The sequence below is a fragment of the Pinus tabuliformis genome, chromosome 1_1 (assembly GCF_031772625.1).
Source record: "Pinus tabuliformis cultivar Carrire ecotype Pingquan chromosome 1_1, CPIR1, whole genome shotgun sequence".
Lineage (NCBI taxonomy): Eukaryota > Viridiplantae > Streptophyta > Pinopsida > Pinales > Pinaceae > Pinus > Pinus tabuliformis.
Window position 1 is genome coordinate 624,137,690 of NC_142297.1, and position 21,130 is coordinate 624,158,819.

The window sequence follows — 21,130 nt, forward strand, 5'->3', positions numbered from 1 at the left end:
TGGTTTTTGTTCAAAAAGCATTGGAATGGTATGCTGGATGATTGATGCATTGTATGTTTTTAAATCATCATATTTCCAAGCGAAGACATGTTTATTTTTTCTTAATAATCTAATGAATGCTATCTTTTCTTCCACAGAAAGTCCTAATCCCAAATTAATGTTTTGAGGGTTCTGCTAAGTACCAAGGTTTATCAATTCCAATCTTAAGGTGGAACTTTGGAGCTTTGAATTGGTTACCTATTTAAACCTGTCTTTAATATCGTAGAGATCCTCAAGTCTAACCACAGGTTTTGGTATTGAGTTTTCCTCGTGCTTTTCTTTCATCTGAAGATCATGATCACTTTCCTCAAGGATCTGATCATCGTAGGACTTGTCGGAAGTCAAAGAATGTAAGATGTCTTCATTGTGGTTGAACACTCGCCAATTGGTGACATTGTTAGGAATCGATGGTCTAAAAAGTAACTCTACCGATAATCTATCTGGGCTATAATCTTCGGAAGGTAGGAGTTTGGAAGCAACATTAGCTAATAGGTCTGCTGCTGAATTCTGAGACCTAGGGATGGGAGAAATATTGAATGCTAAAAATTGAGAGGTGAGCTCTTGTACCAGAGACTGATAGTGTTTGAGATGACTAGAAAGACAATGAATTATATTTCTCACCTATTTAATAACAATTTCTGAATCACCAAACACTTTCAAATATTGAACCTTGAGGCCAATAGCTTTATATAGTCCTTGAACTAAGGCCTCATACTCAGCTGTATTATTCGTGCACTCAAATTCCAGTCTGCATGATAACATAGTTTTTTCTCCCTGAGGGCTAACCAAAATACATCTTGCTCCCAAGCCTTCACTAGACTTAGATCCATCAAAATATAGTGACCAAAATAAAGAATTATCAACAATTTTATTTACAGTTTCCTCAGTAACATTAAAACATCTTGACCTATCTGTTTGTGAAAAATTTTCGATCTGAGATGTGAAATTATTAACTGGGAAAGGAGATGGTTGGGCGGTGAAGTTGCCAAAGAATGATTCAGATAAATAATTCCCCAAGATATTGCTATTAAATACTATTGGTTGATTTTCCCGTTCAAATTCTGTAACAGTATGCGTCATATGTTTCTCCCGATTGATTTTTATTTGATTTGGCTTTCCCTTGTAGGGTAGCCACATATGGGACCAATCGGTAGAAATATACCCATGGAGCTTCTCAGACCAATCCCTACTCAAGTTTAAACCATAAAACTCAGGTATATCAACGATTAAGATATCAATCCTTTGAACTACTCGTGGATCAGCCGATAACCTGATAGTTATAGAGTTGATTTCCCCTAAAACCTGGACTTTGGTTCTATCTAACTGTACAATGTGAATTGCGGACTTTTGGGGCTGAATGTTCAGTTTGGAACAAACTGAAGCTGGCATTATATTAGAGGATGCCCCTGAGTCAATCAAACAATTGTGTAGATTTCGATTATAGATCTTGTAGGTTAAGAGGAAAGGAGGAGTATGGGAATTTGATCTGTCTCTAATTAAGGCTACGTCAGTAGCTTCAACCCTACCAGAAGGTGGTTGACCTGAATCATTTACAGCTTTAGCACTAGGAAGAGGCGAAGAAGGAACTGCATTCAGTTCCTTAAGAAGCAATTTCTGCTGATGTTTTAATTTGCTAAGTTCAAACATGGTGATGTTTGCCTTAGTCTTCTTCATATCATCAACAATATTGTAATCCATTGAATCCGATACTACCAACGTTTTAGATGTTGAAGGTATATTTGAGGATGAAGGTTTGTTTTGAGGTACTGTTGCAACCAGCTTCTTTATGGGTACCTTTTCCTTTGTAGTAGTAGTACCTGCACTCCTTTTCTTTGAACTTGCCTGGACAGGTTCAGGGGCACCTTTACTCCTAGTAGTCACAGGAAAAGCTTCTTGTTCATTTTCTGTATCGGAGTTAGGTAATATGAAGTCCCACATTCCATGGCATTCAACAACTTCCTCTTCTTCATCGGATGGTGAAATTGTTTCATCTTCTTCTTCTTCTTCAGGATCTGAATCTGCATTAGATATAACATTTGGTGGTTTTGATTCAGGTTTCTTGAAATTTCTAAATGGCCTTTTTGTTGAGGTTTCAGCTACTTGTTTTTTGATTTCAACCATTTCATTTGACATAGTCTTGAGGACCTTTTGTAAACCTTCCATATCATATGGATCTTTAGGGGTTTTCTTCTTTGAATCATCTTTGAAAGAAACTTTTTTGGATTTTCTATCTTCAAGAGCAGCTTTCTTTTCTAGAGCATTAATACGTTTCTCCACAACAAGTGCTTCTTTCATGTTTTCAGCTAAAGTTGGTTTTGTAGCCCTGTCTACGAAGATAGCTATATTGGCGGGTAGGGCAGTTATATACCATTCGCTTCTGATTTTCTGACTTAGTTTGGAGGCCGTTGGAATCTTATTCAAGAGTTTATTGAATCGTGGGTTGAGTTCTTTAATCAGTTCCTTATGCTCTATCCTAAGATTGGAGAGATCATTGATTAATGTGGCTAAAGATCTATCATTGCCATACTTAGTAAGAAACTGTTCTTGGCAAATGTTCCAACTGGTAATGGATCCAGAGGGCAGGGAAAAATACCAAGATCCCACTGATCCTTGCAAAGTATAATGGAAAATCCTAACGATAACATCTTCCTTTGTTACTCCTTTCAGATTAACTAATAACATGAAGTTATTAATATGTTCTTCAGCTTGTGTTCCAGCATCTGGATTAAACTTGGGTAACCATTTTTCAGGAGAATCAGGAAATGCATGTAATGGTGTAGGCATATTGACCGCACCAGGACTATTTCATGGATCTGCCATTGAAACACCGGTAGTGGATGAGATTGCTGATGAAATTCCAGATGTTTGGGAAGGAATTGATATTGAGGATTCAGCAGGTTGGGATGTTGAAGTTCCTAATCCCTGATGAACAACAATATGTAATGAGGGAGTGGATGGCTGACTTCGCATTGGGGAAGATGAGATGGAAGATGTGGATGAAAATGCTTCACTGTCAGATCCTTCAGTGTTCTTCTTTGCCCTTTTCCTTTTAGGTAAAGGCAACTCAGTAGGTTTAATACCAAGCTTTCCGCTCTGAAGTCTGGTGAGAGGATGAGGTAGATTGAATTGAGAAGTCTCACTGCCTTGAGATATCTCAGATTTCTGTGGTGATATCGAGAAGCCTTGAAGTTTATGGATGAGTAGCTGAACTTCAGGGGACTCAGGACTTAATCGTTCTGGAGTATTGTGGGTTTGAGCAGTGGTAGTTGATTCTTCTTCTTCTCGCTTGGATACTGGAGAACCAGCATGCAATTGGGAAGTACGAGGTGATGTGGAGGGAGATTTACTCTCAGAATGGACTGTAGATTTGGGTTTGCTTTCCATTCACAGTTCATGCCCTCCTTCTAGCGCCAAAAGAGTTGATGCCTCGAAAATCATTGCATCAACATCGGGGGATAATCACCTGGTCCGGACCTTAATACAGCTCCTTTTCCGTTTGGGATGGTGGCTCTGACTAGATATAATGGGACCAGTTTCCCAGTAATGAATAAAAAGGGGATGGATGAGTGATTGGTTTTCTAATAAGTGATAATGAATGGATGACTTAATCTAAAAGCGAAAATACGAATGACTATTCTATCCTGGGAAGCTTCTATTCTTAAGTGCAACGCTTGATGATCTCTATTCATCAATAGGCATATAGATGACTCTATTCAATAAACATAGACATTCATTCATATAATAATTGCTTTGTTCAAATAGTTGAACAAAGTAATTAATAAAACATTATTGCACTTATCTTTTTATATTTCTGATACATGTATGATTAGAAGAAAAGCACACTGTAAACATCCAATAGTGGAAAGTATAAAGAATGCTGTTAAAACACATGCATATATTCAATAATAGAAGGAATGATCAAATAACAATTCACATAAAAAGAATGAATTCAAACATAGATAGTAGTACCATATGAGCTGCAAATCATTCCCAACATCAATTGCTATTCGAATTCCTTCTTCCGACTCAGAAATACTTTTAAATAAAGGCAGTAGTGCACATCCACATAAAAGCTTCGTTATCAAAATTGGAATAATTGGCCCAGTCTTTATAAAAAATATACCTGAAGTACAGTAGTGCAACTTCAGGTTTAAGTCATATACAAAAACTTACGACCCTTTCTAAATACATGAAAGGGTCTATAAATACTTAATTAAACTAACTAACTACAAAATTAAAATGCTACTAAATTGGTACAACTTGATCTTGAATATCTTCCCCAAAGCAATCTGGTAGTCGGCAGCATGATTCATCACTCTGGCTATTTGCCTTTCGACCTGAGTTGGCATATCGCTAGCATCGGTTCCACTTCTTGAGGGCGGCTGAGACGAGAATTGAGTTGAGCAGCATAGGTGGCATCGTGTATATCGGGAATGATACACCCGATTGCATCTGTTAGGCACTTGAGGGCGGCTCTCTGGCTGTATGGTTTTACTAGGAACAACTAATAGGTGTCCCAAGTTAAACTTGTAATACTTGTGATCAATCTCCCATTCTTTTCCAGCTCTTGATAACATGATTGCTCCAATGTTTTGGCTAATAGTAATTTACCTGGTGTACACTGAGAGATCATATTAGATAAATAGAGAGTATCGTTAATTAATTCAATCAAATTACTTGTGGATAATTTGCATCTAGAAACTGCTCTCTTTGCCTTCATTAACTGGGATTTCCACTCCATAAATAGGATTTCTTTATGGGATTCTAAGATTTTAGGCAAATTTGCTGCTTGTCCCTCATTAGTGTCCTGCCAATTAAGAAAATTTGTTAAGGTCTCATCGGCCTGCTCAAAGTCTTGTCTAGCATCGACTGATTTATCGATTATTGATGCTGTTATGTCACACAGGGGTTCAACTTGAGCAATTTTATGACACAATAATCTTATTTGTGTTATCAATGCCTTATTAATCTGTAGTGCTTCTGCTCTGAAATCGGCAGGCTGCGGAAGACTCTTGAACTTCTCTATTTGACCTGATAATTGAGCAATTTGCTCATATTTTGTCTTTACCATCTGTTCATTCATTGTTTTCAATTTTGCTAATGCCTCTAATAGTTCTTTCTGCTTTTGAATCGCACTTGAATTGATCCTTTGTTTCTCTTCATGCAACTGCTTGTTCAATTGGTTATTTAACTGTTGCTGCGTGGACAATTGCTGTTCTAATTGTTCTGCTTTCTGCTGTGCCTCCGATAGCTGTGCTTGTAACGAAGTGATTGCCTGGTCTTTTTCTTTTAACAAATTACTCACTTCGAATGCCTTGTCCATGGTGGCTGCCGAATAGGCTCCAGCATATTGGGACAATTTTTTTATGTCATCAGAAGGATCAAACTCCTCCTTCCAAACTACGTTGGCTGTCATTGTTTGTTCAGGGAATAAGGAAGGTTGATCAATCATTCTCCTTTTCCGCTGTCACTTTACTACGACCCTATACTTTGGGCTGTAAAAGACATCCAATGGAGGTGTTCCTCCACTTGCAAAATGATTTGATCCGAAGGATGTTTGGGGATTACTTCTAAGTCTGTAGTAGGGGGTAGACCGTTGGTTCCTTTGCTTGGAACCTCTTTTGATGCTGTATCCTGTGTATTAGCCACTTTGGATGTATCGACTTCTCTTGAGCTTTCTAGATTGCTTATGATTGAATCGAATTGCTGCCATTCTTGGAGCAACCTTGGGTCAATCTGGGTATCAACATTCACATCCTTGCTGCTCTGCTCCTGCTGCCTTTTCTGTTCCTCTTCACATATTCTCTCTTGTTCTTTCCTCTGCGCTATCCTCTGCGCTTCCTCTTGTTCTTTCCTCTGGAGTTCCTCCTGCTCTCTTTTTTGGACTTCTCCAAAATTTTTTGATGTAGCAGGAGGTTCATTGGTAAGTCATTGTTCAGGCTCGCTTGACTGTGTCATCGGGGCAGTGGCTAAAAAATCTAGAGGCAGAGTTTGCAACCTCTGCTCTCTAAGTTTGTTAAATTCAAATAACCCGTTGTCGTGATATCTCATTTTAGCTAGCGCTTGAATCTGAAATAATGACTCGGCCCAGGAGAATAGGTCCTCAAACTCATCTTCTTGATGTTCAAATTTAGTGAGTTTTGCCTGTTCTAGTGCATTATAGATGACTTTGTTTGGATCAAATCGTCTGTTAGGAAGAGTGGCGAGATTCAGTGTATTTATCTTTTCTGCTTCTTTCTCTGCATGTTTGTAGTCATGCAAAGTGTAAATGCCACATCTTAGAGGAAAAGGAGGCCAAACTTGCTTCTTTTTATTCCTGAGAGTCTTTGTAACTCCTTCGGATGTACGCTGATATGCTATTTCTCGAGCCAATAGTTTGTCGGGTATATACAAAGGGAGGACATGAGGCCTGGCATGACTGCCGAAAACTCTTACATATGTAAATTTTTCTTCTCCGAACCAGGTTCCTACGGCTGTCAAGTCAATCTGTGCTTGTGAGGAAATCTTAGGAGCAGGTTTGTCAAAAATTGCATAGTAAATGGGTAACATAAATCCATTGCAAAATTGATATAGGTGGTGTTTATAATGGGCTTTCCACAACTTCTGGTGATAGATATGAATGGGCATGGGGTCCTGTGGAGTCCATCTCCACCCCAGCACAGGAAATTCGGAGTTAAAACAGAGAGTATCTAAGATGTAGGCACTAAAATAAAATGGAGGAATGAACCTTTCAGTAACGCGAGATTTGTTTCTGAACTCAAGAATAGCTGTTGCTAACTTATCAGATAATATATTCCCCCAATCCATTATTTTGCTATTGCATGCTGCTTCCATTAAAGGTACCATCTCTATGGTGAAGTTTGAGGAATCATGCAACCCCCAAATCCTACACATCATCACTCCAGCATAACAATAAGGAGAACACAAGGAATCGACAGAGTACTTACCCGAGGACTCATGCTTGTGTTTCACTGGGTTTTGTCTCCATTCCCGTATAGGTGCTGATTCAATCTCATTTTCATCTCTGAACTTCTCCAAAAACGCTTTGTTATACTTCTTCTCTGGTTTGGGCAAATGGTACATTTGTCTCAAATCATCGGGTTGAAATGAACCGAATACTCTCCCGTCGATAGTGCAAAATGTTCTGTTTGTAATTGGGATTTCCTCAACTACCCATCTTACCACATCTGTGTATGGAAGAATTTGCTCTCGAGCCACTATCCGATGTAGGTAAGAATCGGCCAAATCCTTTAGGGTTGCCTCAGACTTTCGGGTTGAGTCTGCTGTAGCTTGTACTTATGTTTCCTGAGGCTCTCCGGCCTCAACCAGATTATAGATGCTCTGCCAAGTAGTATTACCGAGACCAAGACATGTGGTGTCTGAGATTAATCCTTTTTTACTTGGTCTCGGATCGGTAGTGTGTTGTCCTGTTACTGCGGAAGCTGAAGCTGTTCCAGATTTCTTAGAATTCTTCCCCATTTGGCCTAAATTTGCTGCTTCGGAGGAGCTCTGCACAAGAGATAAAATGAACGTAATGTGGAGAATAGGTGGCGCAAACCAAATATGAAAGAGTTATATCAATCAATGAATAATGGAGGATTAACATAAGGTGGCTGCGGATACAATCTCTGAAGAGATTTTGGCATTACTGCTCCATTAATTGGTCGTTTAAACCTGTCAATCATTTAAATGCTCATCATATCGTTTATTGGCCGAATAATTCATTTAAGCATGGCTTTGATGTTTTGGCGGTTGGGCGTAAGTGAATCACTATCGGGAAGAGAAAGGCTTTTAATAATAATTAAACATAATATACCCAAGCCTTATCAATCCTTTTTGAAAGTCGTGCTTAGCTTTATCACAATCGGGGATCGGAGGAATGCTTAAGTTGTTATATTGGTGTTATTACAGGATCCCCGATTGCCGATAGTGATATCGCCAATTCGCATCGGGAGTTTTTAGAAGAGGGCTTTTAGTTGCATACATGTTACATTCCCCGATCGCCGATAGCGATATCACATCGGAGCAAAGAGAGGGGCCTTTTGTTATGATTGCTTACCTTCCCGATATCCGATAGTTATTCGCGCTTGTCGCATCGGGGAAAACCAATGGGTCTTTTGTTATGCATCCTTTGTTATTGCGATATGCGATCTTGCGATCGCTTTATCGCAATAATAAAGAATTATTCATTTTTTATTATAAGACCGATTATATATTGTCTCAAAAGGTTTTATAATGTTTTATTTCTTTTCGGACCTTTTGAGGAATGATAAGTTGATACCAATTTAATCTAAAAGGGACCCATTTCATATTATAGTTTTGAAAGTAAAATTTTATGAAATGGGGGGTTGTTGTACAACACAACACAAGGTTGTGGGAAACAATGCTTTGGAGCATAAAATTCCCCCATTGCTTCGCTTGCACCAAGTGTTCAATGTGGACCGTCGTCGACCATGTTTTCCACCATTACTGGACACATCAGAGATTGCAGAACAACTCACCAGGGACCAGGTTCAGCAGATGGAGGAACTCAACGCAATGGGGACCATTAATTCCTAAGGGGGTAGGAATGATCCAGGTGGATGTTGGTGGCCACCCACCTATCCCACTTGGACCCCCACAACTGTCTGTTTCAGTTTTTCAGTTTCCGTAATTGTAGCACAATTTACTATTTTTAGCAGTTTTTTCGGGTCCTGAACTTCCAGAGCCATTTTGAGGCCCTAAATGATGTTTTTTGGGAAAACTGGGAGCAACATGGTTTGTAGATTGATGTTTCTCTTCCCAAAGTTATAGTCTTTGGATAGATATTTCTAACGAGCTATTGTACGCGTCAAACAAAGATCGGATGCCAAAGTTACAACCCCGAGAAGTTGATGTACCAATTTACCCAAACGGGGCCCATAGTTTGGCGTTTCATCTTCTAGGGTTAGGATTTTGGACGTTAAGGGTTTTCCATTGTTTCTCAACAATAAATAGGCCTTCGAGCCTCATTGTAACATAGTTTAGAGGCATGTAGCCACCACATCTCTTCTCAGAGATAAGCTACCATCGCCCTAGCTGGTTTATTTCCATTTCTGTTTGTAAGCATATTTCAATATTTTACAGTAATGAAATGAAGTATTAGTTCCACTACATCTCTATGTTCATGATTATCTCTGTATTTGTTGCATTCTTGTTTAAATCTGGATCAAACGATAGGTGGAAGTAAGCGAAGGCATTACTTTTGATGAAGATGCAAGTTATTGAAAATATAGAGAAGAACACTCATACACTAAATATGAAGAGAAAAAGAATTTAGCTCCTAAGGAAGAGGTTACAGGTACTCCCTCATCCTCTAGTCACCTTGAAGATCATGAAGATATGCTAGAAGGACATTGTGAACAATTGGATCCTATGATTGTTTTAGAAAATAAAAAAGGACTAGCTTGGCTAAAATCTAATTTGCAAGATGCAAAAGGACATATGGCTCCACAAGGAACCATTAGGGAATCTAAGAGACCGAAGAGGTGTTCTAGTTATGCAACTTTAATGACTAAGCTGATTGACTCCAAACCTTCCAACTGCGAGGATGCAACTACTTCATAAGTGTGGAAGGATGTAATGATGGAGGAATACAAATCTATTATGAGGAATGATGTTTGAGAATTTTTTCCAAGACTTGAAGGAAAGTTTGTGTTAACCTAAAAGTAGATTTACAAGATCAAGCATTCAATAGATGGGATCATTGACAAATACAAGGTAAAATTCGTGGCTAGAGGATTCTCCTAGAAAGAGGGAGAATACTATGATGAAGTCTTTGCACTAGTTGCCATATTAAATAAAGCCTTGTATGGAATCAAATAAGCTCTGAGTGCTTGGTATTATAGAATTGATGGATATCTGATGAGACTTGGTTTCTCTAAAAATGTTGTTGATCCAAATCTTTATATCAAGGTTGTAAAAGGTGAGTCAATGATACTACTACTATATGTTGATGATTTGTTCATGACCGATGTAAAGCGTCTTACTGCTCATTGTAAAATGGAGTTTTCCTTTGAATTTGACATGAAGGATCTTGGCTTGATGCATTACTATTTTGGGCTAGAAGTCTGGCAGAACCCTAGTGAAATCATTCTTGGACAAGGAAAATATGTCATCAAGATCCTTCAGAAGTTTGGCATGATGGAATAAAAGTCTATGGCAACTCCTATGGTGATGAACCTGAGAGATTTTGAATCTGACTTGGTGGATTCGTCCATGTACTGAAAGCTAATTAGATCATTGATGTATTTCATAAATACCAAGTCAAATATTTTCTTTGTGGTAAACGCCTTGAGCTAGTTCTAGATGGAATCGAGACATGAGCATTAGATTGAAGAAAATCATATATTGATATATTTGCAGATATGCTTCGAATTGTGAGATACAACTGCAGGGATATACAAAGTCTGATTGGGCAGGGAGTGTGGATAACAGTAAGAGGACATATGGTGTATGCTTTAGTTTGGGTTCTGCTATTATATCTTGGATGAGCAGGAAGCATACCTCTGTCAGACTCAGTACTATAGAAGTAGAGTATATTGTAGCTTATTTGGCATACTATGAGGGAGTATGGCTTCAAAAGGTACCCTCTGGCTTATTGGCACAAATGTTGGAAACGATTGTGTTATTATGTGATAATAAAAGTTGTGTGAAGCTGATAAACAATCCTGTGTTTCATGATAAGACAAATCATATTAAGATTAAGTACATTACATTCGTGATATGGTACAAAAGGGAGCGGCGAGACTTCAATATATCTCCATTGATGAGTAGATGACTAAAATTCTCACAAAGCCTCTATCTCATGCGAAGTTTGTATACTTCAGAGATAGGCTTGGACTAGTGGAAAACTCATCTATTAGTGATAGGGAGCACTGATGTCACATCAACAAGGGAATGGCTAAGACTATTGGTAATAACAAGAGCTTGGCTCGGATTGTTGATGGGTGGATGATAGGGGTATGGCTCAAATTGTTGGTGATAACAAGAGCGTGACGCAGACTACTGGTGAGATATCATGAGGGATAAACATTCTTGAAAGGAATGGTCTCTGATGCCTTGACACTCGTGGAATGACTGCCTCTTCAACATCATGGCCTAGAGAGAGGCCTTTGGATTTGGGACATGGGTTTCCCTAGGGTTTGACCATTGGGGATGGCAACCTTGAACTAGTCAAAGTACCATAAGGTGAGGCACCCACCGAATCATGGTGACTAGTTGAGTAAGTACTATCGGTTAGGAGATCTAACCTGGGTTGTGGTACATATTGATAATGATACTAATGTAGGTCAAGGGTATTGACCTAGATAAAGATGTTATCGATGATATTTACCATTTTTTTAGAAAGATCATGATGGATAGTCATTATTAATACTTCCCTAGCTAATAGGGAGTGTTGAAGAATGTAGCTATGGCCTGTCTTTATAATCCTTGATGTATTTTTAATATTATGTAAAAGCATGAAATAAAATTAATTTTTAAATTAAAATAAAGTAAATCAACAAAACCACCTAAAATTAAGATCCTTGAAAATAACTTATATTCATGTAAATAACATATTTACCATAAATTACTACCCACCATAATTTAAGTAAGTATTTGCATAAAATATGGAATATGAATAAGATGTAAATAAATATACTTACTAGGAGTTATTGCCCACCATGATCTTCAACACTTTAACAAATATGAGTAAAAATGCAAATGTGCAGACTTACTTTAATATATATTCACAAGTAATTACCATAGTTCAGAAATAAATTACTTGTATCAATTGTACGGAAAAATCAACACATATATTTCAATAAAATAGGTTGTTGTTGTTGGCCAACTTTGGAGTTGGGTCGAATGAGTATCACACCATTGAGTTGCTTGCCTCGTGAAAGTCTGCACTAGACTCAACCTTCTCCCTTGATCTCCAATAAATTTGGTCACTTACTCAACATGATTCACAGGAGAGGCTCGTTCCTTGACTCTTAGTGGATTACTAGGGTCTTCATTTAAATCAAATGGTATAAATGATGAATTTCCTTTGATTTCGTTTCTTGGATTATAGGCACAAGTTTTATGAAAAAATGTAGGCAAACTTTGTTTGTCAGTACTGCTTCAATTGTCCAATACTTTTTTCCCTTAGATTTGTAGTTCTCAATTTTCCATTTGTATAGCTCAGTGTCAGAATTTTGACTAGTAGAAAACGAGTAGCCTGATAAAATCTCTCCAAATGCATTGAGATCCACATTATCTTTATCTTCATGGAGGACTTGATATGACCTCCTTATCTTTTAATTTTCTTCTGATGGTTCAACTCAGGGTTCTCCTTCACAAGGGTCAAGAGGTATGATTATATTCTTATTATTACCCTTTAATTTAAGTCTATATTTTTCTAAAGATATAGTAGCCTTCATCCTTTGACCACACAATCTTTTGACTAAGTCCAAACAATTCGCTATTCCATCGACTAAGTCGATGACTTTGAAGTCAACAAAGATTAAAATTCACATAATCGATGTTTTGACTTGTCAAATTTTTCCGATTGACACAAATGAACATCCAATTTGCTAATTTAAGATGCTTAGTTGTCCTGTGGAGTGATGGTGTTCCTAAATTAATCCATGTTTCTCGTGGAGGTATATTTATTTGCGATCCAAAATCGACCATGACTTGTTTCACCATATATCCATTTATTTCCAAATCGAATTGAGGGTTGTGATTGTCAAGATGTTTACCTTGTGAGAGTTGGCACAATTTTTTATACTTTTCTTCCTTCATTGCAATTTTTTAATATATTTAGGATTTTAACAAGGTGACCGACTGATTTTTCTTCCTTTAATCATTCCAGAATTTCTTCGAGTATAGTATCCTTTGTTGGTTTATGTTGAGAAATGGCAATAAGAAATTCTAGTTTAATTTGTCCTTGAATTAAACTGAGAATTAAAATTGAATTCTATTCTCATAACAACTCGTAAATAGTTAATTAAGTTTAATTAACTTAATTAGTCTAGGAATTTTGAGTTGGAAGTCTTTCTGAAGTCATGTATATGTTCTCCCTAAGTTTTAGGGGTCCAAGATGAGTTTAAGTGTTTGTTGAAATTAGATAACTTAGTTTACTGAGTTATGTTCAGTTAAATTAGTTCCAAACTGTTTGTGGAACTAATAGAGAGTTAACAGTCAGTTGGTACACTAGTGCATCCACAAGTGTCACTCTAGTTAACTGAAGATTTCCTCATCAGAAACTCATGCATTTCAATTCTGAGAAAGACCCAGTTGAGACTAGAGTGCAGGGGCAATGTACTATCAGTTGTATGATTTACTGAGTTGTAAATATCATGCATGAAATCAGAGAAGGACCTATGTTTGGATTGTATAGTTTTGAAAGCACGAATTCCCTTTAAATACAGGCTATTCATCCTAGGAATTATGCAAGATTAGGGGCTTGAAGAGCTGCAGAATTGGCTAAGTGTTCGCCAAGAGCTTGCATGTGAGTTAATAGAGTTGAGCATACTTGTGCGGAATTGTTCTAGTGAGAACAAGATTTGTATCTTGACACATATTTCTGATATATGAAATACAAAAAGCAAGGTTTTGAGCAATGAATTTACCAAGATATATCTTGTATTATGTGCCATTGATTTATCTTATTCTTTTTCATATTGTTTTCATCGATCTATTGGCTTCCACTAGTTGAAAGTAGAAGTAGATTCTTGTCCTGTGCTTTAGTACATCACATGAGCTTATGAATCTACAAGAAAATTTTACATGGTATCGGAGTTGAGAACAATATATTAGAGGAGATTTTGAAGTTTTTAGTTTTGGGTTACAAGTGAAATTCGAATTTGTAAAACATACTTCAGGATCGACATATGGTGTTCTACGGTTTTCCGTTTGAGTAGCCTTGGAAGGCAACTCGAATTTTATACCCTGGAGGGATAGAATGGAGGCTGTGCTAGAGGATAATGGCTTGAAGGAATTCGTTGATCAAGAAATTCCTAAGCCAACAACATCATATGCACATAATTTGGTCGAATGGAAGAAGTGTGTGGCGAAGGCGAGGTAGATAATCCTTAAGGGAGTTCGAGACCACATTGTCTCGAGTCTCCATGGCAAGCAAAATCCATATGCTATGTGGAAAACATTAACGAACTTGTATCAGAACAATAGTGACCAAAGGAAATTGTCACCGAAGGACAAACTTTGAAAAATGAAAATGGAGAAAGGCGAGACGATTCCAAAATACTCGACCAAGTTCACTTAGTGTCGTGATGAACTTGGAAGTGTTGGAATCACAGTTTCTGAGGATGATATGGTGAGTCTTTCTCTTATAGGACTCCCAAAGAGTTGGCATAGTTATTAGGACTCTGTCAATGGTTGGGAGAAGTTGCTGGATTGGGAACGACTGTGGTCAGATTTGATGCAGGAGGAGATCAAGAGGAACACTAGGGATGGCTCTTCATCAAAGACTAATGATGAAGAGAACTGTGCCTTAGCGATTAAGGCAAAGAAGGGGAAAGGAAAAGCTTCCAATTCCAAATCAGATTCTTATCATGGAGGCAAGAAGAAAGATATGACAAAATTTAGTTGCTTTCATCATCATGAGCTAGGCCATTTTGCTACAAATTGTCCACTTAAGAAGTCCAAGAAGAATTTCTCAAGAGGAGCAGCATGTGAGGCTTTGGCCTCTCAATTCGAATTGGACTTTTCCCTCATTTCATGCATGGTGTCATCAATGATGGGAAGTGTATGGTACTTAGACAGCGGAGCTTCATTCCACATGTATGGTGACAAAGAGTTATTTAGTGACTTGGAGGAGAAAGATATCCAGATGCATATTGAGATGGGTGACGATGGGAAGTATAACGTTACTAGATTGGGTAAGATTACTTTTCAGAGGCAGCATGGGGCCACCTTGAATAATGTTATGTATGTGCCCGGGGTAAAGAAGAACTTGGTATCCATTTCCATGCTTGAGGATAGAGGCTATGATGTGATCTTCTCGAAAGGAAAGGCGTTCCTTCGAAACATAACCACGGGTCAAGTAAAGAAGATAGGGATTTGGGTGAAGAATCTCTATAAGCTGGAGGTAGAGGAGTGTTCTGCTTTGAGCACAAAAGCAGAAAGGGTGTAGAGCCGAGATGTTGGCGAGTTGTGGCATAGGTGATTGGGCTACTTGCATCATGGGGCTTTGAAGATATTACAACAAATCTCTACCGATATTCCCAAAGGTACGCTTGAGAAAATTGATACATGCAAGGGGTGTACTTTTGAAAATACACCAAGTATTCCTTTCACGAATGAGACAGTCGAGCAGAGGCTATTCTAGAGCGAGTCCATTCAGATGTGTGTGGACCTTTCTCGATAGCATCCATGACCAAACACAAGTCTTATGTTATATTTGTTGATAACTTTTCTTGAAAATGCTGGACATTTTTCATACAGAAAAATGATCAAACCTTCATAAAGTTTTGTGAGTTTAAAGCATTGGTGGAGAAAGAGTTGGGCAAGAAGGTTAATGCTCTACGGAGTGATAACGATGGTGAGTATGTCTCAAACGAGTTTAAGAACTTCTGTGCAGCGGAAGGGATTAAACGAGAGTTGACGACACCCCATAAACCTTAGTAGAATGGGGTGGTTGAGAGGAAGAACATAAGAATACTATGGGAAACGAGGGCGATGTTGCATGATTAGGGCCTACCACTACACTTGTGGGCTGAAGCATGCAACACAACGATTTATGTTCAGAACTGTAGCACACATCAGATACTTGAGATGAAGACACCAGAGGAGGCTTATTTCGGTAAGAGGCCAGATGTTGGTCACTTAAGGATTATTGGGTCATTAGTATATTACCATGTGACCAAATATGTACGGAAGAAGCTTGAGCTGACAATAGAGTTGGGGATATTTTTGGGGTACACTAATACACCTCACAACTATCGAGTGTACTTGCTAATCAACATGATGACAATGGTTCACAGGGATGTCAGATTCGATGAGGAGAAGGCCATGCGAGTTTCCCTTGAGAGGGAGCTTGAGATACATGCAGATGAGGAGATTTTAGCTCCTAAGGTTGAGGAGCCTCAGATTGATGTGGAGAAACCACATGCAGAGGATCTGAGAGTGGAGACATCCACTCAGGCAGAGTCTTCCAGAGAGGGAAGAAAGCACACTAGAGAGGCTGACAGATTGTTGGATGATGCATGGGAGAATGTGGGAGCACCCACTTCTCAGCGCAGGAAGAGGAGGTCACCTGAGAGGTACATTGGATACATGGATCTTATGGGCGAATGTGTTGTGACATAGCCATCTTCCTTTAAGAAAGCATTGCAGTAGCCGGTTAGGGTTGGTGCCAGGGTGGAGGAGTACGACTCCATAGATCGTAACAATGTTTGGGATGTGGTCCCAAGAGTGGAGGATAAGTCAGTGGTGCGCTCCCATTGACTTTACAAGGTAAAGCAAGCTGCAGATGGTAGTGTGGAGAAACATAAGGCTAGATTTTGTGGCCCGTGGCTTTTCACACATATAGGGGATTGACCATGATGATACATTTTCTCCTGTTGCAAGGTACTCATAAATCATATCTATATTGGAACTATCAACATAAATGGGTTGGAAGATACATAAGATGGATGTGAATACAATCTTCCTTAATGACATGATTGAGGGAGAAGTGTACATAGAGTAGCCTGAAGGTTTTGAGACCTTCGACCGTGAGTCAAATGTGTGCCAACTCAAGAGAGCGTTGTATGGGCTGAAGCAAGCACCCCATGCTTGGTACACCAGGATATATATCTACTTCATCGGCTTGGGCTTCACGAAGAGTGAAGCGGATGCGAACCTGTACCACATAGTGGTGGAAGGTAAAATGTTGATCACTGTACTTTATGTTGATGATCTCATAATGACAGGTGATGGTCAGCTGAGTTTGAGATGGAGGACATGGGGCTCATGCATTACTTTCTTGGCATGGAGGTATGGCAGGGAGATGGGGATTTGTTTGTGTCTTAGGGAAAGTATGCCAACGAGATACTCAGGAGAATTCGCATGGAGAGCAACAAACCCATGGAGACTCCTCTAGCAGGTAACTAGAGGAAGGAGGATGCTACTTTAGGAGAAGTAGTGGAAGCTACTATTTACAGGCAGCTTGTGGGTTCACTCATGTACTTTGTGAACACATGATCAGATATATGCTATGTAGTTAACCAACTTAGTCAAGCGATGGTTAGGCCTACCAAGTTGTATTGGAAGGCGGCAAAGCATGTGTTGAGATAACTCAGGGGCACTTACCAGTATGGATTATGGTATATACAGACAGAGGGAGTGAAGCTTCAAGGCTTCATCGATGAAGATTGGGAAGGGAGTCCATCCGACTGAAAGAGCACATCATGCGGGATCTTCAGTATTGGGTCAATGACAATTTCTTGGTATAATAGGAAACGAAGATCAGTTGCACTCAGTTCGGCAGAGGCAAAGTACGTGGCTACGAGTCAGGAAACATGTGAGGCCATATGGATGAGGAAGATCCTGGTTGGTTTGTTTCGTCAGCAGATGGATCCAACTATGATTTACTGTGATAATCAGAGTTGTATCAAACTCTCTGAAAATCTAGTTTTTCATGATCGGTCCAAGCATATTAATACCAAATATCATCATTTAAGAGATTGTGTATTGAGGTAAATTATGTTGTTAGAGTACATTCCCATGGAGAAGCAAGATGCTGACATTATGACAAAGGAATTGTCAAGATGTAAATTAGAGTTTCACAGAGATAAGATCGAGGTATAATGTTATGAAACCAGCTCACAAAAAGATAGAAAAGATAGATCAACGCCTTATAATTCAGCCTCTTCGAGGGGGCAACCTCCTTTACATTACATAAATGAACAGTTTTTGATGATACAAATGAAAATACCTCCTTTCTATATATAGGAGTCTAAGGGGTCATAATATAATCAGAGCCGACATAACAATAATAATGTAAGGGCACAATAATAACAATAGTGGGCTTTTATGGGGCACAATAGTAACAATATGGGCACTACATGGGTACATCAATATAATAAGGGGGTTGTACTAATAACAATAAGGGGTTACACTAGTAGTATAGGGGCCTAACATGCCCCTCTCCTTCAAAAAGTGTTGTCCTCAATGGTTGAGTAGTCTGATGCTTCTGTATAAAATTCTTGTCCTCCCATGTGGAATCTTCGGCGGGTAAGTTCTTCCACTTGATGAGATACTCTGAAATTGATCAATTTCGTAGCTGTCGGGTTTTTGTTTCTGTGATTGCTCCAGGTTCCAATATGATTTTTCCTTCCTCTTCAAGTTCTGGCAATATTGTTTGAATTGGGATCTTCTGCAACTTTTGATGGGTGGCCACACTTCTTCATCCTTCTTCCATTCATCCCTTGCTTCGTTTATCCAATCTGGTTGGATAATAGAAATAGCACAAAACAATGCTTCCACATCCTCATCCTTTCTTGAAAGTGCATCTGCAACAAAATTTTGCTTCCCTTTTCTATAGATGATGTCAAACTCATAACCCAATATATTTGTGACCCATTTTTTCTGTTCTTCTATAGATAATATTTGTTCTAAAAAGTATTTAAGACTATCATGATCCATTTTTACCTTGAAGTGTCTTCCCATTGGTTAAGGTTGCCATTTCTTAAGTGCATGTAGTATTGCCAACATTTCCTTCTCATAAATAGCTTGCTTGAGATGTAGCCGTAAAAATACCCAATCACCTACACCAAAACATTTTTCACTGCGATGTTGATCTACCAGTTGTTTCATTCAATTCTGCGCCAAAGTGGCATTATCCTTTAAAAGTTGAGAACTTGTTGTTGATGCTCGATGTGATCTTTCACTGCTTGAACTTTTTTCTTCTTGATATGTCCTTCTAGCTTTAGGGTTTAAGGAGTGGTAAATTATTCCAATGCTTTACAAGATATGGTCGGATTCATTTCTTGATGCTCGATGTGATCTTTCACTTCTTGAACATTTTTATTCTTGATATGTCCTTCTATCTTGATTTGAGGAGTGGTAATTCCAGCCAATGCATTACAAGATATGGTTGGATTCATCTCTTCTTTCTCAATGTGATCTTTCACTTCTTAAACCTTTTTCTTCTTGATATGTCCTTCTATCTTGAGAGTTTGAGGAGTGGTAATTCTTGCCAATGCTTTACAAGATATGGTTGGATTCATTTCTTCTTTCTCTGGGGTTGGTTCTTGGTGTATATACCTTTCTTTTTATGTTTCTTGATCGTTTTCTTCCTCCTCTTCATAATCTATGTAAAATAATTTCTTCTCAGCACACTTATGACCTTTAGTGCATTTGCTAGCACAATTGTAACAAAGCCCTTTTTCTCTTTTTTCTTCCAATTGTTGTGGTGTCACCCTTGTAGGTTGTGGAAGGCTAGGAGAAGAAAAACTTCCATAATTATAGTCTTGAGTGGTTGGATTCGTTGTTTCCATAATTTCTCTTTCAATTTTTCTTGCCCACTTGAATGCCTTCTCTAATGAATTAGGTTCCCAAAGACGAAGCTCATGTTGAATGTTATCCTTTAAAGTACTTATGAAGACATCAATCCTTTGCTTCTCTGGAATATCATTTACCCTTATATTCAATTTTTGAAAGTCCTCAATGTGTTGTTCCATTGAACACTTTTGTTTGAGATTTATCAATTGGCTAAACAAGGTGTTTCTCTTTGTATCCTCATAATGTGCTATCATTTCCTCCGTGAAAATTGACCATGTAACAAGCGGTTTACAAGAACAAATCCCTTTATACCATAAAAATTGATCCGGTTCTAAATATAAGGATGTAATACATACCTTTTGTAACAGTGGTACACCATGTAGATCAAAATATTTCTCCATCTGTAGTATCCAATTTACCGGATCCTTGCCATCAAACTTCCTCATCTCGCTTTTTCTTGATTTTAGGAGCTCGATCTTGAAACGACTGTAACTCTGTAATTTTGGATCTTCTAGTTCTGAAATCACGACCTACAGTAGTCCTCTGTGTCCTCTTTCCAATGCCACCAATCTGATCCAAATTGGATTCTCCAAGGAAGAGTTATGCCAAATCTCCCACGGTGACCTGATTATAGACTAGTTCAGTAGAGCTAACTTGTGTGACGTGCCACGTGTCACTGTTTCGACCTTTGGATCTGAAAAATATACACAGAAAACTATAGTCTGTCCTCTTTCTGTAACTTCTTACGAAATTGCAATCTGATGCTCAAAACAAAAGTTATGACGATTTTCCCAGGTCACCTGTTTGGAATGTAATTCAGGAGTTTGAAATAATACCAACTTCCTCAGATCATATCTTCGTAAATATAGCACGAAAAGCTTTGAAATTTGGACCCGAGGTTCAATGCGATTTTGTCTCAAATGGGTTTTTTTTTCCATTTCTGAAACATCACAAAAAAAAAGTTATAGCGAAAATGGCACAATGACCTATTTGGAGCAACGAAACCCTAGAATCCAAAGCTCTGATTCCAAATGTTATGAAACTAGCTCACAAAAAGATAGAAAAGATAGATCAACGCCTTAGAATTCAGCCTCTTCGAGGGGGAAACCTCCTTTACATTACATGAATGAAAAATTCTTGGATGATACAAATGAAAAGACCTCCTTTCTATATATAGGAGTCTAAGGGGTCATAATATAATCAGAGCCGACATAACAATAATAATGTAAGGGCACAATAATAACAATAGTGGGCTTCTATGGGGCACAATAGTAACAATATGGGCACTACATGGGTACATCAATTTAATAAGGGGGTTGTACTAATAACAATAAGGGGTTACACTAGTAGTATAGGGGCCTAACAGAGTCCATCCGACTGGAAGAGCACATCATGAGGGATCTTTAGTATTGGGTCAATGACAATTTCTTGGTACAATAGGAAACAAAGATCAGTTGCACTCAGTTCGGCAGAGGCAAAGTACATGGCTACGAGTCAGGAAACATGTGAGGCCATCTGGATGAGGAAGATCCTGGTTGGTTTGTTTCGTCAGCAGATAGATCCAACTATGATTTACTGTGATAATCAGAGTTGTATC